This window comes from Phyllobates terribilis, unplaced genomic scaffold (genome assembly GCF_046119375.1).
Source record: "Phyllobates terribilis strain yellow unplaced genomic scaffold, ASM4611937v1 Scaffold_4__5_contigs__length_816908805, whole genome shotgun sequence".
Taxonomy (NCBI): Eukaryota; Metazoa; Chordata; class Amphibia; order Anura; family Dendrobatidae; genus Phyllobates; species Phyllobates terribilis.
This window is the reverse complement of record NW_027362764.1, coordinates 374,289,794-374,304,094: the sequence shown is the minus strand read 5'-3', so window position 1 is coordinate 374,304,094 and position 14,301 is coordinate 374,289,794. Positions and strand designations below refer to the sequence as shown.

At 41.2% G+C, this 14,301-nt stretch overlaps 1 protein-coding gene across 8 annotated transcripts in view; it reads left to right on the top strand.

The window, feature by feature from the left end:
* Positions 1 to 14,301, top strand: part of LOC141265411 (poly(rC)-binding protein 3-like) — a 1,492,220-nt gene that overhangs the window by 1,389,335 nt on the left and 88,584 nt on the right. The window lies entirely within an intron of this gene.

The following is a 14,301-nucleotide window of genomic DNA, read 5'->3' as shown; positions in this document are numbered from 1 at the left end:
AAACCAATAAATAGGTATACACTGTGGTCCAAATTATTATGCAAAAAGTGTTTAGGAGTGATAAGGTAAGAATTTTTTTGTTTGTCAGTTAAACTCATTGATGGTGATGTGTGTCAGGGCTCTTTATATCACTGTAAGCAATTGCAGACACCTGTGCTAGATAGTTTGGCAGGTGTGTCCAATGAAAGGCAAGACTACTTAAGAAGGCTGTCCCACATTATTAAGCAGCCTACATTTTCTGCCAAAATGGGAAAGAAAAAGGATGTGTCGGCTGCTGAGAAGCAACAAATTGTTGAGTGTTTAGGTCAAGGCATGACTACAATCAACATTGCCAAGACACTTCATCGTGATCATCGCACAATCAAGAAGTATGTAGCTGATTCACAGTACACACATGTGCGTGCTGATAAGGGCAAATTGAGGACTCTTTCCTACAGGCAATTACGTCAGGTTAAAAGAGCAGCGGCAAAAAAGCCTTGTCATAGCAGCAGACAAGTTTTTGAAGCTGCTGGTGCCTCCAACGTCCCCCGAACAACAAGATGCAGGGTCCTTCAGAGGTTTGCAGCTGTGCGTAAGCCATCCTGTCGACCTCCTCTATCCACTGCACACAAGCAGAAACGGCTCCAGTGGGCCAAACAATACATGAAGACTGACTTCAAAACTGTTTTGTTCACCGATGAGTGCCGTGCAACGCTCGATGGTCCAGATAGATGGAGTGGAGGATGGCTGGTTGATGGACACCCCATGCAAACACGGCTACGGCGCCAACAAGGAGGAGGTGGAGTAATGTTTTGGGCTGGAATCATGGGGAGAGAGATTGTCGGCCCCTTTAGGATCCCTGAAGGGGTAAAGATGAACTCCATAATGTATGTTGAGTTTCTCAAACAGCACTTCCTGCCATGGTTCAAGAAGAAGAACCGTGCATTCCGCAGCAAGATCATTTTCATGCATGATAATGCACCGTCTCATGCTGCACATAACACATCTGCATCTCTGGCTGCTATGGGCATAAAAGGGGACAAACTTATGGTGTGGCCCCCATGCTCCCCTGACCTCAACCCCATTGAGAACCTCTGGAGCATCATCAAAAGGAGTGTCTATGATGGCGGGAGGCAGTTCACATCTAAGCAACAGCTCTGGGAGGGTATTCTGTCCTCATGCAAAACAATTGAAGCAGAAACCATCCAAAACCTGACGAGAGAGTTCAGAAGCTCCTTTCGAACAAGGGGTCCTATGGGCAAATGTAACATCACCTAGAATAAAGTTTTGAGTTGAAAACAGTTTGATTTCAGTTTCTAATAACCTGCTAATGCTTATAATTTCAAAAATGACCATTTTTTTGTTCTTTATTAAAATGAAAAGGTTGAAAACTCTGCTGTGCATAATAATTTGGAACATGCATTTTGAGTGCAGTTTGAGTGTTTTATTTTTTTTTAAAATATACTGTTATCATAGGCAGTTTGTACAAAAATCTTTCAATTGTACTCTAATAGTTATTTGACTGGAAAATTACAATGACTGCAATTCATATAGGTAATTTGAGAAAATCTGAGAAAATATTATTTGCATAATAATTTGAAACACAGTGTATTTCTGTAAAAAAACAAACAAAAATAATACACATATTTGGTTTCGCCACGTCCGGAATGACCCGACCTAAAAAACTGTCACATTATTTAACCCCTTCAGTGGACTCCGTAAAAAATTAATAAGAAACATAGCAAAACAACTATGCTTTTTCATCATACCACCAAAAAAAGTGGAATAAAGCTCAATCAAAAAGACAAATATAAATAAAATGGTATCAGTGAAAACAACATCTTATCACACAAAAAACAAGTTGCCATACAGCTCCGTCAGCGAAGAAATAAAAATTTATAGCTCTAAGAATATAGCAATGCAAAAACAATTATTTTTTCTATAAAATAGTTTTTACTGTGTAAAAGCTGCAAAACAAAAAAAAATTATATAAAAGTGGCATCGCTGTAATTGTATGGACCCGAAGAATAAAACTGCCTTATCACTTTTACCATATGGTCAATGGCATAAAAAAAAATCTGAATTGATGGTTTTTGTTCATTCTGACTGTCAAAAATCAGAATAGAAAGTGATCAAAAAATGTTATGTGACAGAAAATGGTACCGATAAAAGCACCAACTCGTCCCAGAAAAAAACAAGCCCTCACATGACTCTCAGCAGAAATATAGAAAAATTATAGCTCACAAAATATGGCAATGCAAAAACTTTATTTTGCAAAAAAAAGCGGTTTTTAGTGTCTGATAGCAGCAAAATGTAAAAAGAACTATATAAGGCTATGTGCACACGTAGCGTTTTTGAAGCATTTTTGCGGCGTTTTTCCCGCTGCGAAAACGCTTGTTAATAGGTCTGGGATGCATAGCGATGCAAATCCGGATGTGATGTGCACATGATACGGAAATTTCTACTCTGGATTCGCATTGTGTTAAAAAATGCAGCATACCATTGTTTGGGCGTTTCCGCCGTGAATTCGCGCCCATTAACTTGAATTGAAACGCAGCAAAACCGCAGGTAACCTGTGGATTTGCTGCATTTCAATTAAAGTCAATGGCCGCGAATTTGCGGCGGAAACGCGCTGCTTGTGGTACCCAGGTCGGGAAAGAAGGCTACTACTCCTTTCATCCGATTGCTGATCCCGCTGATAACAGCGAGAGCAACGTGGCTGGAAGGAGCAGTAGCCTTCTCTGCCCAGCCCGCAGTGTAAAAAAACAAAAAAATAAAGTTAAAATAAAAAAAAAACTTTTATACTCACCTGTCCGGCGCCCCCTCGGTGTCCTCCTGGTCCCCGGCGGCGATCCTCTCCTCTCCTCCCGGCGGCTGGCTGTACACTGAGCTGCCAGGATCTGTGGTGACATCAGTGATCAGCTGATCGGTCACGCGACCGGTCAGTTGATGCTCACGTCACCGCAGGTACCTGCAGTGAAGTGAGCATCAGCTGATCTGTCACGTGATCGATTAGCTGATGCTCACGTGACCTCCTCATAGGAGCATTCTCAAGAATGTTCCCACTGTGATTAGCTCACCGAGGCTCATCAGCTGATGAACCCCAGTGACCTCCTGCAGCAATGTATACTGACAGGAGTGATTTTACACTCCTTGTCAGTGTACATTGCTGGCTTCTACAGCAGTGACATAAGTGATTGCTGATGTCACTGCTGTAGAAGTGACAAGGATCGTCGAGGGACAATCGGCTGTGATCGTGGACTGCGTCGTTGATGATGGACAGGTGAGGGATATGGTTGTTTATTTTTTTACTTTTTTTTCAGAAGATTGATGGCTTCGCGGAGGCATACAATAAAGTTTTTTTTAAAAAACATGTGTTTTTTATTTCATTAAAATACTTTATTCTGGCCGTGTATTTATTGAAAATGTGCCGACAACTTTACTACGCAGTTAGTAATGGGGGCGTCTTATAGACACCCTCCATTACTAACCTGGGCTTCACATCAGCCGCAAATACAAGGCTGACGTGAACCCCAACCCCATTACCCCACTGCCACCACTACAGGGCAGTGGGACGAGCAAGGCTAGGCGCCAGATTTGGCGCATCTAATGGATGCACCATTTCTGGGACTGCTGGGGAGTGATATTAATAGCCGCAAAGGGGGCTAGTATACATGGCCCCTTCCCTGGCTATTAATATCAGCCCACAGCTGTCTAGTTTAGCCTTTGCTGGTTAGATTTTATAGGGGGTCCCTACATCAATTTTTTTCTAGGGTCCCCCTGTAATATAGCCAATAAAGGCTAAACAAACAGATGTGGGTTGATATTAATATCCACGGAACATTATTGGCTTATGGCCCCTTCCCCAGCTACTAATATCAGCCCCTAGCAGTCGGCTTTCCCTCTGCTGGTTATAAAAATGACTTTGGAGCCCACACAATTTTTTTAAAATTTCAGGCTCTGTGCCCACAGACGTAGCAGTGCTTTGGACACATATTTCTTGCTGCGTCCAAAATGTTGCATTCTATTGAACGCAAGTAAATCCGCATGTGTTCACTAAACCATGTGGGTTTACCGCATTCTATACTTTCTAGTGGTCAAATTTCTGTTGCGGACACTAGCGATTCCGCAAGAGAATTTGACATGCTGCGGTCCTGAAAGAAGCGCTGCATGTCAGTGTCCACGGGTGATCCGCAGCCTCAGATGCACGCATAGTGGACATGGGATTTCTACAAATCCCATCCACTATGCTGTAACATCTGGACGCTGCGGGTTTGACGCTGTATAAACACGCAGTGTCCAACCTGCAGCGGCTCCTGACCGTGGCCACGTACCCAAACTCACCCGCGGCATGTCAATTTCTGTTGCGGACACGCCAATCTCCGCAGCAGATTTTGACCGATTGAAGTGTCATTATATGCAGTGGATTCACATGTATCGACAACAAAAGTGTGGTATTAGAACACAGCGTTTTGGACACAGCAAAAATACGGTGAATGGGACTAGCTGACAGCCAGCTCTTTTGTTTGATTATGTCAAGGTGTCAATGAGACTTTTTCATGACCAAACTTAATTAAAATAAAGTAAAGCATTAAATAAACACACAGACACAGTGTAAACACTTTATTTGAAATACAACATTCTTTAATCATTTAAATGAACCAATATACTCACCCCAGTTCTGAAGGTAATCCCAGGGTTTAAGCAATGTCCCACCAAATAACTTTACTTAGCTCCAAAAAGCATTTATTGATGTACAAAAACGCTTCAAAAACGTATGTAAAAAAAGTGTCAAAAACGCATGTGAAATCCGCATGCGTTTTTTCTGCCAGGGAGAGGCAAAAACGCTCAGGAAATTTCTGCTTCAAATACGCATCATGCTCACATAGCCGCAATCTGGTAGCGCTGTAATCGCACCAACCCGGAGAACAAAGTTGTCTAATCTGTTTTTGCACAGGAAGAGCAGTGTAAAAAAAAAAATAAAACCAATTGGACTTGCTATTGATTTGTTCATTCTCCCAAAGATCACAGTAAGTCTCGTCTCACATTTATCTTGCACTCTACGCTGAGCACTATAGTCGGCGGTGTCTCTTTTTAAGCGTGCATAAAAGCACAGTCGGCCACAGTGTTGTTCACCCCTGAATCACCTCTGAGGCCAGACGGAGTCCACAGTAACTCTGTGGCCTCATTGTAGTGAATGGATCCATCGGGGCTTTCATCTGAATCATGTCACTTGCTTTAGATGGAAACCCCGATGTAAATGCTCAGCATAGAGCGTATGATCCAAAATGTTGTGTAAAATGTTCCCAATAAAAGCTTCAACTCAATCCACAACAAAAGCAAGTCCTCACTCAGGGCTCTCATTGTCAATGGAAATATAGTGGGCTTCCACGTTACTGGTAGTACAAAGGCTCTGGAAAAGCACTATGGCTCCTCGCCCCCCAAAGAAATCCAGCGAATTCTGCACTCCCAAATTCAAATGCCCCTCTCCTTTCTGAGCTCCACCGTGTGCCTAAACCACATTTAGCATCCACATGTTTGGCATTTCTGTAGCGATGAGAGCCCGCTTAATTTATCGGTGCATATCTTCAGAAGCACGATCTGGGCATAATGTATGGGCATTACAATGTACCTGCACTACAGTGGCGGACATGCAATTTTCAGTCGGCAACATCCACTGCTGCGTGTTTCTGGAAAACACCCATGGAGTCAAAATTGTAACTACACCTGTACATATATTCTAAAAGGGGTGTAATTTCCAATATGGAGTCACTTGAGATGGGATTTTGCTCTTCTGGCATTTAAGGGCTCTGTATATGGAGTCTGCAAACTATTCTAATAGTCAAATAGCTCTCCGTCACTCCCAAGTCTCGCTGTGAGTCTAAGCAGTACTGTACAGACACATATGCGTTATTGCCACATTCAGCAGAAATTGTTTCAGAAATTTGAAATGTAATGTGGTCCCTAAAAAATTGGTTTTGTAAATATTGTTGGAAAAATTTGAAATTGCTGATCAACTTATAACCCTTCTAACTTCCTAACAAAAAAATTATGTTTAAAAAAGGATGCTGATGTAAAATAGACATATGGTAAATGTTATTTAATAACTATTTTATATGATGTAACTCTGATTTAAACGGAATCTGTCACCCCCTTGGACATACCTAACCTATTAATATGGGCATACAGATTCTAGCATACTTAAAATAGTCATAGCTGTATATCTCATATCTGTGGTCTTGTGCACAAATCATCTTTTAATCCTTTATGTTAATGCCTTCTTCCAGGCTCTGGGGCGTACAGTGCCTGTAAGAAATCTTTGCCTTCAGTCTTCATTTGCATACCTGTCGTCTCCCATAAGCGTCACAGTGCCTTGTGACGTCTAGTGGTTTTCCTGCAATTGCGATATTCCCCGTTACTTTTCCGCCCTTCTATGGGCATTGGCTTCTTGATTCTTCTGCGCAGGCACGGAACAAACACTAGACGTCACAAACCACTGTGACGCTGATGGGAGGCATACAGGTATGACTATTTTATGTATTCTAGAACCTGTATGCCCATATTAATAGGTTAGGTGTGTCCAAGGGGTTAACAGATTCTCTTTAATGGCATAGAAATTATAAGTTTGAAAATTGCTAAATATTCACCAAAATTCTGATATTTTTACAAATAAAGGCCTAAATGTATCACTAACATAAAGTACAATGTGTCAGGAAAAAAATAGTTTAAAAATCACTGGGATATGTTGAAGTGTTCCAGAGTTATTATCACATAAAGTGACAATGGTTAGAATTATAAAAATTTGGCCTGGTCAGAAAGGTGAAAACTAGCTCGAGAGTGAAGGGGTTAAAGCAAAGGCAGCAGGACAGGCAATCTGAAAGATGGGGTGCACGCCTCTAAGGATTTGATTCATCAGTCACTGATTGTCAAAAAATACCAAGAGTGAGGCAGCACATCCAGTGAAATTAACCTTATTTTCACCCATGTTATGGTTTCATGTGTGAATAAACGGTTCATTTCACTGGGTATGCTACCTCACGCTCCATATTTTTTATGTTAAACCATAAATTCCTCAAAGTGCCCCCCTTTTACACTGCAAACAGCTTTAAACCACCTTGACATTCTCTCAAGTAGCATCATTAGGTAGTCACCTGGAATAGCTCTCAATGAACAAGTATGCCTCATCGAGAGTTCATTTGTGGAATCAAAAACTGTGACGACACAGCATTTAATCTTAATTATGCCAGATGTATATTTACATTAGGTCAAGAAATATAGACTATTGTTCATATTGTCTGAACATTGACTCTTGAATTGATGTTTATGAATTGGTGAATGGATGCTGTTTACCTCTTATATCAGCTCCTACAGGTGAATATGTTGCTATCTTTGGAAGATAGGGACGCAGGGTCTTTGAACAATTGATGTTTGCTAATATGTTGATTACCCATTTTACCAGGTCATGTAATTTATTGACTTGCAAACATTTAAGAATAAACTATGAACCCTCTAACAATGAGAGATGAGCTCCTTCCACCTTCCACCAATCCTGTGGAAAAATGCCTGAATAAGAACTGTGAACCATAAAAGGGGATCTAGTTCTGTTTCCAGTGTGACTTGACAGAACAACAGCCAGGCACCATGGCTACAGCCATAGAAATACAGATTTGATCCACTGAACATCACTGAATCCATGGAGACGTTTGGAGAGCCAGGTTGGGACCATCCGGTCACCTGGTCATATACCTCAATGGACTGTCAGCTTTCTAAGCTTGTCGTTACCTCTTCTCTGTGGGTGCTCACCAAAAGCGGGGTGCCCCTGGTAGGGGTAGTCGGCCCTCGAAGCCCCGAAGTCGCAGCTGCTCTAATCCCGGCGAGACAGCTGAAGGGTGTAATTTGCACCATCTTGGGTATTTGCTGGGACTGTTCTATGTAGCATCGGCGTCTCTGCCCCCTGCCAGGCAGAGACGCCGTCCCTCTCACCGCCGCACTCCCTGCCCGGCGTCCTCCAGCGCTCCTCTTCCTGCTGCTGCCGCCGCGCACAGTTTTCCGGGCACTGTGTCTCTTAAAGGGGCCGCGCTCCGCCCTAAGGAGTCCCCGGCCAATTGCCGGAGGTCCTCCCATATATAAAGCACCTCCTCCAATATGGAGGTGCCCGAGCAATAGTTGCACAGTGTACTTACCTCTGCTTCAGCCCTCAGGTCCCACTGCTAGCCTGACTACTAGTCCTGCCCGCCAGCCTGACTATCAGTCCAACCCGCCAGCCTGACTACTCTCCAGCCCGACAGTCTGTCTTCCGTTCAGTCCGCCAGTCTGTCTATGGGCTTTGCCCGCCTGCTTACCTGGAACCACCTGCCTGTTTCCTGTCAGCCTACCTGGAGGCTCCTGCCCGTCACTTACCGTGACCACCTGTCTGCCTACCTGGAGGCTCCTGCCCGTCACTTGCCGTGACCACCTGACAGCCTACCTAGAGGCTCCCGCTTGTCACTTGCCGTGACCACCTGACAGCCTACCTGGAGGCTCCTGCCCATCACTTGCCGTGACCACCTGACAGCCTACCTAGAGGCTCCCGCCTGTCACTTGCCGTGACCACCTGACAGCCTACCTAGAGGCTCCTGCCTGTCACTTGCCGTGACCACCTGTCAGCCTACCTGGAGGCTCCTTTCTGTCACTTGCCGTGACCACCTGACAGCCTACCTAGAGGCTCCCGCCTGTCTCCTGCTGTCTCTGCCAGTTCATCTACCCGGATCTCTCGTCAGCCTGCCTGCTGTGCCCATCTTCAGTATCGGTCAGTCTCAGCCATCTGACCCATGGGAGTCACCTGCTCTCTTACAAGGTCGTCCCCAGAGTAGCACCTGGTCCCTCTGCTCGGTCCCTACCTGGTCACGGAGTCGTTAGCCGCCGTGCGACCTAGGTCAGTCCGTGTTGATACTTAGTTATGCCCCTCTGGGTCCCTCCTTGCACCGCAGCACAGAGGTTCCACCACCCGGATCCGTAACATTCTATATGTTTTATTGTCTGGTGGTTCAATAAAGTATTGCCACACTGTTTTACCCTCACCCTGTGTTGTCTGAGTACTATTATGCCCACGGGAAAGGAGAGCGGGCATTCAGTGGGATGAGCCCTGGTCCATGCGGTCTCAGGCCAGCAGACATGAGAACCCACTGACCCCCGTGTCTCCACACAAGCCTTCAGAAAATGTTTCCAACCACCAGCTGTGTTTTTTAGAGGCAGTCTTGGTGCACAGTTCCATACAGTGCTGAGCAAAATATGGCAATAACTTCCCAACTAATTAAAGAGAAATGACAGTCCATCAATACTTTAAGACATGAAGGTCAGTCAATCTGGAAATTTGATAAAGCCTTGAAGGTATACTGAAGAGCAGTCATGAAAAAAAAATCAATTGCTATGATAAAATTGGCTCTTATATGGACCATCCCAGGAAAGTAATACCAAGAATTACTTCTGCTTCAGAGAATGAGTTCATTGGATTTACCCACCTCAGAAAATGCATATTGACAGCAAACTGCGTGGTGACATTGTTGATTTATTCCATATTTACGGCACACTTATTTTGCATGGCTACCACAGCATTCTTCAATAACATGCAATCCATCTGGTTTTCACTCAGTGGGACCATCATTTGTGCTGCAACAGGCCAATGATCCAAAACACTCCTCCAGGCTATGAAAGAACTATGTGACCAAGGAGTAGAGGCACATGGCCTCCACAGACATGGCCTCCACAAACACCAGACATTAATCTAATTAAGATGGATTGGCACGAGTTGGACAACAGAATGGAGACAAAACAGCCAACAACTGCTTAGAACCTTTGGAAATCCCTTCAATACTGTTGCAAAGATATTCCATGTGACTACTTAATGAATCTGCTTGAGAGAATGCCAAAGGGGTGCTAAGCTATCATCAAAATAAAAGGGGATACTTTATGGATTCTAAGGTATAATACGCATTTTGGTTTGTTTCACACAGGTTTCTTTACTTCTTGTTTCCATGTGTGTTCCTTCGTAGTTTTGGTTTCTTGAGTCTGAATTTACAATATGCACATCCCAATAAGAACAAGGAAAACCATTGTATGAGCAAGTGTGTCCAAGCTTTTGACTGGTACTTTATGTATTTATATGTGTGTAAAGCATGTCTCTAAGAATGAGTGTACGCATATATAAAGCATGTAAACTATATATACACTTGCACCTATTTGTGAAAAGAACTACAGTAGCTGCTGGTATTCTTATACGGGTCCTGTGTATTGTCCACTGTGATAAAATTAAAGTAAAATGATAAAAGGAGGTGTCATGGTACTAAGAGATTGCAAATCACAAGTGAAAGGATATAGGATGAAACAAGAAGAAAACACAACTTGGGATAGAATAGGTACCTAAAGTCTGCTAGTCGTAATAAAAGAGGATACAAAGCCAAAATTCAGTCCACATTTCTGAAGTATCGTCAGATGTGTTCTGTGCAGCAGGTTCATGTGTGCATGGAGGTTGCGTCTAGGACGCTCTGGCCGGTAGTGTGCCTGGTAACCAGGTGTGCAAGTTTTGAGGATGGTGTGTGACGTCACTCAGTGATGAGTACGATGGCCTTAAAGAGTTGAAAACTATAAACACGTTTCCAAAAACCCTTTTCTTCTTGGTCAAAGTATGGCTATTCATCATTTCAGGTCACCTTATATAGCACATCCAACCGCCCATAGGAAGAGAGAACTGAAATGCAGGAGTAAATCTATATGAAATGCTGTTGTATGAATTAATAATGAAGGAAAGGAATTAGTAAATAAAATAAATTTTGCCTTCGTAGAATTGGGGGATTAAAATGTCTGTCTTTATTAGGAAGAACAAAAAATATGTATATATAAACATGGTATAAGAATGAATTAACCACTCCAAAATAATAATAAATTGTACAATTCTCAATAATGTCTCTGGATGCATCCCTATGAATACCTATAAATAGGTTAAAAAACTCCAAAATAGTTAAAACCCTACTATATGGCACTGCAGTAAATGTAGAGTATATAGGACCTTCAAACTTTACTGGATGCGTAAGTAATGGTAGTGAATAGTATTACTGGAAAGCATACAATTCAGTTTCCTGATTAAATCCCCATTAGGGACACATTATAATCCAAAAAAATGTAGTTCCTTTATAGGATTGGTTGAGGACCTCCAAAACTTTATTGATGTTATTAAACGTGCTTTGATTTTTTTCTTTTAGATTGTTCTTTTGGTGCATCCAATAGATAATTCCTTTACATGGTCATTAAATAATATAACTCCTTTTCTATTACAGGATATATTTACCCTAATTTAGAAACAATCAGATACATCTGAGTTTGAGAATTCTTTCAATTATATTAATTGCAGCTTGTTTTCAACACAAACACTTGCCACAAGCATAAAACCCTTCTCTTTAAGATAAAAAATTTGAATTGCCTAATTTTTTATCCTGTAGAAAGATTAACCAATATTTTTCAATTATTCTTTTAAATGGGGATTTGACTTATGTGATCCTGGATGATAGGTGGTATCGGAAGTTTCTTAGTTTTATGAATGAGATCTCCTTTCAGAAGTGTTTTAGTTACTCTAGTATCACTTTGTAGTTTGCTTAGGTCATATTCTCTATTTATGAATTGCTCTTTCAAAAAAGATAATGTGGTTCCCACATTTTTCATTTTTATTGCCTGATGCCATGCTATGGTTTTTTTCTTTTACATTACCCCCTCCATTGCCACTGCCACTTTTTCTTTTACTGTACATTTTTTACTGCACTAGAATTAACTTTGTTATGTACCACAATTTCCCCTTTCTAAAAAAATGACCAAGAAATGCTAGGCACACGTCCAAAAAACAACAGCATCAACAGGTTACAGTATTAGTGTGGCAAGTTGGTACAGTGACATGTAAAAGTTTGGACACCCCTGGTCAAAATTACTGTTGTTGTAAACGCTTAAGCAAGTTGAAGATGAAATGATCTCTAAATGGCCTAAAGTTAAAGATGACACATTTCCTTATGTATTTTAGACGAAAAAAAAAAAAAATATATATATATATATATATATATATATATATATATATATATATATTCATATTCATATTTTACATTTTAAAAATTACAAAAAGGAAAATGGGCCAATGCAAAAGTTTGGGCACCCTGCATGGTTAGTACTTAGTAGCACCCCTTTTGAAAGTATCACAACTTGCAAACGCTTTTAGTAGCGTAGTTTCGTTTCTTTAGTAGCGTAGTTTTGTTTCTTGTTTGAGGGATTTTCATCCATTCTTCCTTGCGGGAGATTTGGAAAAAGAATGATGCAGGAATCTAGCTGCTCATTAGTCCTGGGTCTGCTTTGCTGGATTTTCCATTTCATAATGCACAAAATGCTTTCTATTGTTAGAAGGTTTCCGGACTGCAGGTGGTCAGTCCATCACCCAAATTCTTTGGCGAAGCCAAGCTGTTGTGATGGATGCAGTATGTGGTTTACCATTGTCTAGCTGAAATATACAAGGCCTTCCCTGAGAAAGAAGTTATCTAAATGGGAGCATGTGTTGTAAAACCTTAATATAATACTCAACATTGATAGGGCCTTTCAGCATGTGCCCATGCCATGAGCACCAAAGCAACCTCATACCATCAGAGATGCAGTCCTCTGGACTGTGTGTTGATAGCAAGCTGAATGGTCCCACTCTTCTTGGGTTCACAGGACATGGCGTCCTTAGTTTCCATAAAGAATTTCACATTTTTAGTCTTCTGACTAGAGAATAGTTTTACATTTTGCCTCAGTCCATTTTAAATTAGCTTTTCCCAGAGAGGATAGGAGCATTGCATTTGTGGATTGTACTGGGAACTGTGTCCACACCCTATAGCATGTAGAAGTATTCCTGAGCCCATCCAGTAATTCACATGATGAATCATACCTGTTTTTAATGCAGTGCCACCTGAGAGCCCGTAGATCAGAAGTATCCAATATTGATCATCAGCCCTGTCCCTTGTGCACATGGATTTCTCAAGAATTGCTGAATCTTCTGATGATATTATGTACTGTAGATGGTGGGATACTAAAAGTCTTTGCAGTTTAACGTTCAGGAATATTTTTCTAAAATTGTTCCACATATTTAGATGCAGTTATTCACAGATAGTTGAACCTCTGACCATTTTAACTTCTGAGAGACTCTGCCTCTTTAACACACTCATTTTATACACTATCACGCAACTTTGTTGAAAATTGACCCTTCAGCTGTATCAGTATCACTTACTTTTTTAGTATATTCTTAATTCTTTCCCCATTTTCTTTGAGATGTGTTGCTGCCATTAATTTCTAAAAGTGTTTTTTTTTTTAAATGAATTGGGAAAACATCTAACTTTCAACTTCTGAGACGTGTTCTATGTTCTGTGGTGAATAAAATATGGCTATTGTTGCATTCTTGTTTTCTTTACATGTTACACAGTGTCCCAACTTTTTAGGAATTGGGGTTGCAGATAGATGTACTACAAAGTTTGCAGCATTTGTTCCCGATTCCCATACTGGCACAGAATACTCGTGATAAAATTATGTCTATATATAAATGTGCCCCAATATGTCAAGATGACAATTTGTAATCCAACAAATTGTACAGGGGAATATTTCGAAAAGCTTCTCCATGGTGGCTTATAGAAACATTTATAAAGTTACCGAAAGGACAGCTGCTGATTATTGTGTCTGTGGGCTTTGTATCGTATTGGAGGCTTTGTGTTAATCCCTTAAAGCATTTCTCAACAGGTGACATTTATATTATTTAAATCAGGAAACTAATACCATTCAGACAAGCCAGCTAAATTATTCTACCATTCTATTAATCCAGTCAAAACAAGCCATTGGTATGGAAACACAATATTCTGAGAACCTGTGTTATTGTCTCCTTGAATATATTACAAGGTGACAAAATGATCGGCCAGTGGAGACAATTATGTAGTCGCTGTTTTAATACTTGTTATACTGTACATAAGAACTATCGCATCCTTGGACAAATTAACTCATTGCTGTTCTTACTATTCTGCTATGGTGGGTTTCCTAGTTTCGGACTTGACTAGAGAACAGCCTAAGATTAAAGCCTAACATACAGATGTAACTGAGTGTGTGTGTAATGTTGTACACATAGCTGAAGGAACAGCAGAGCTAATACACTGCAATATAATTATTTATATGTAGTGATTATGTAGTGATTCTTATGTTATTATATGTTAGCTCTGTTGTCTTGTGCTTTTGGTGTTCTCACATTTTCTGTTATCATATTTTGTGCCTCAACTAATAAAGTACTATTTTATT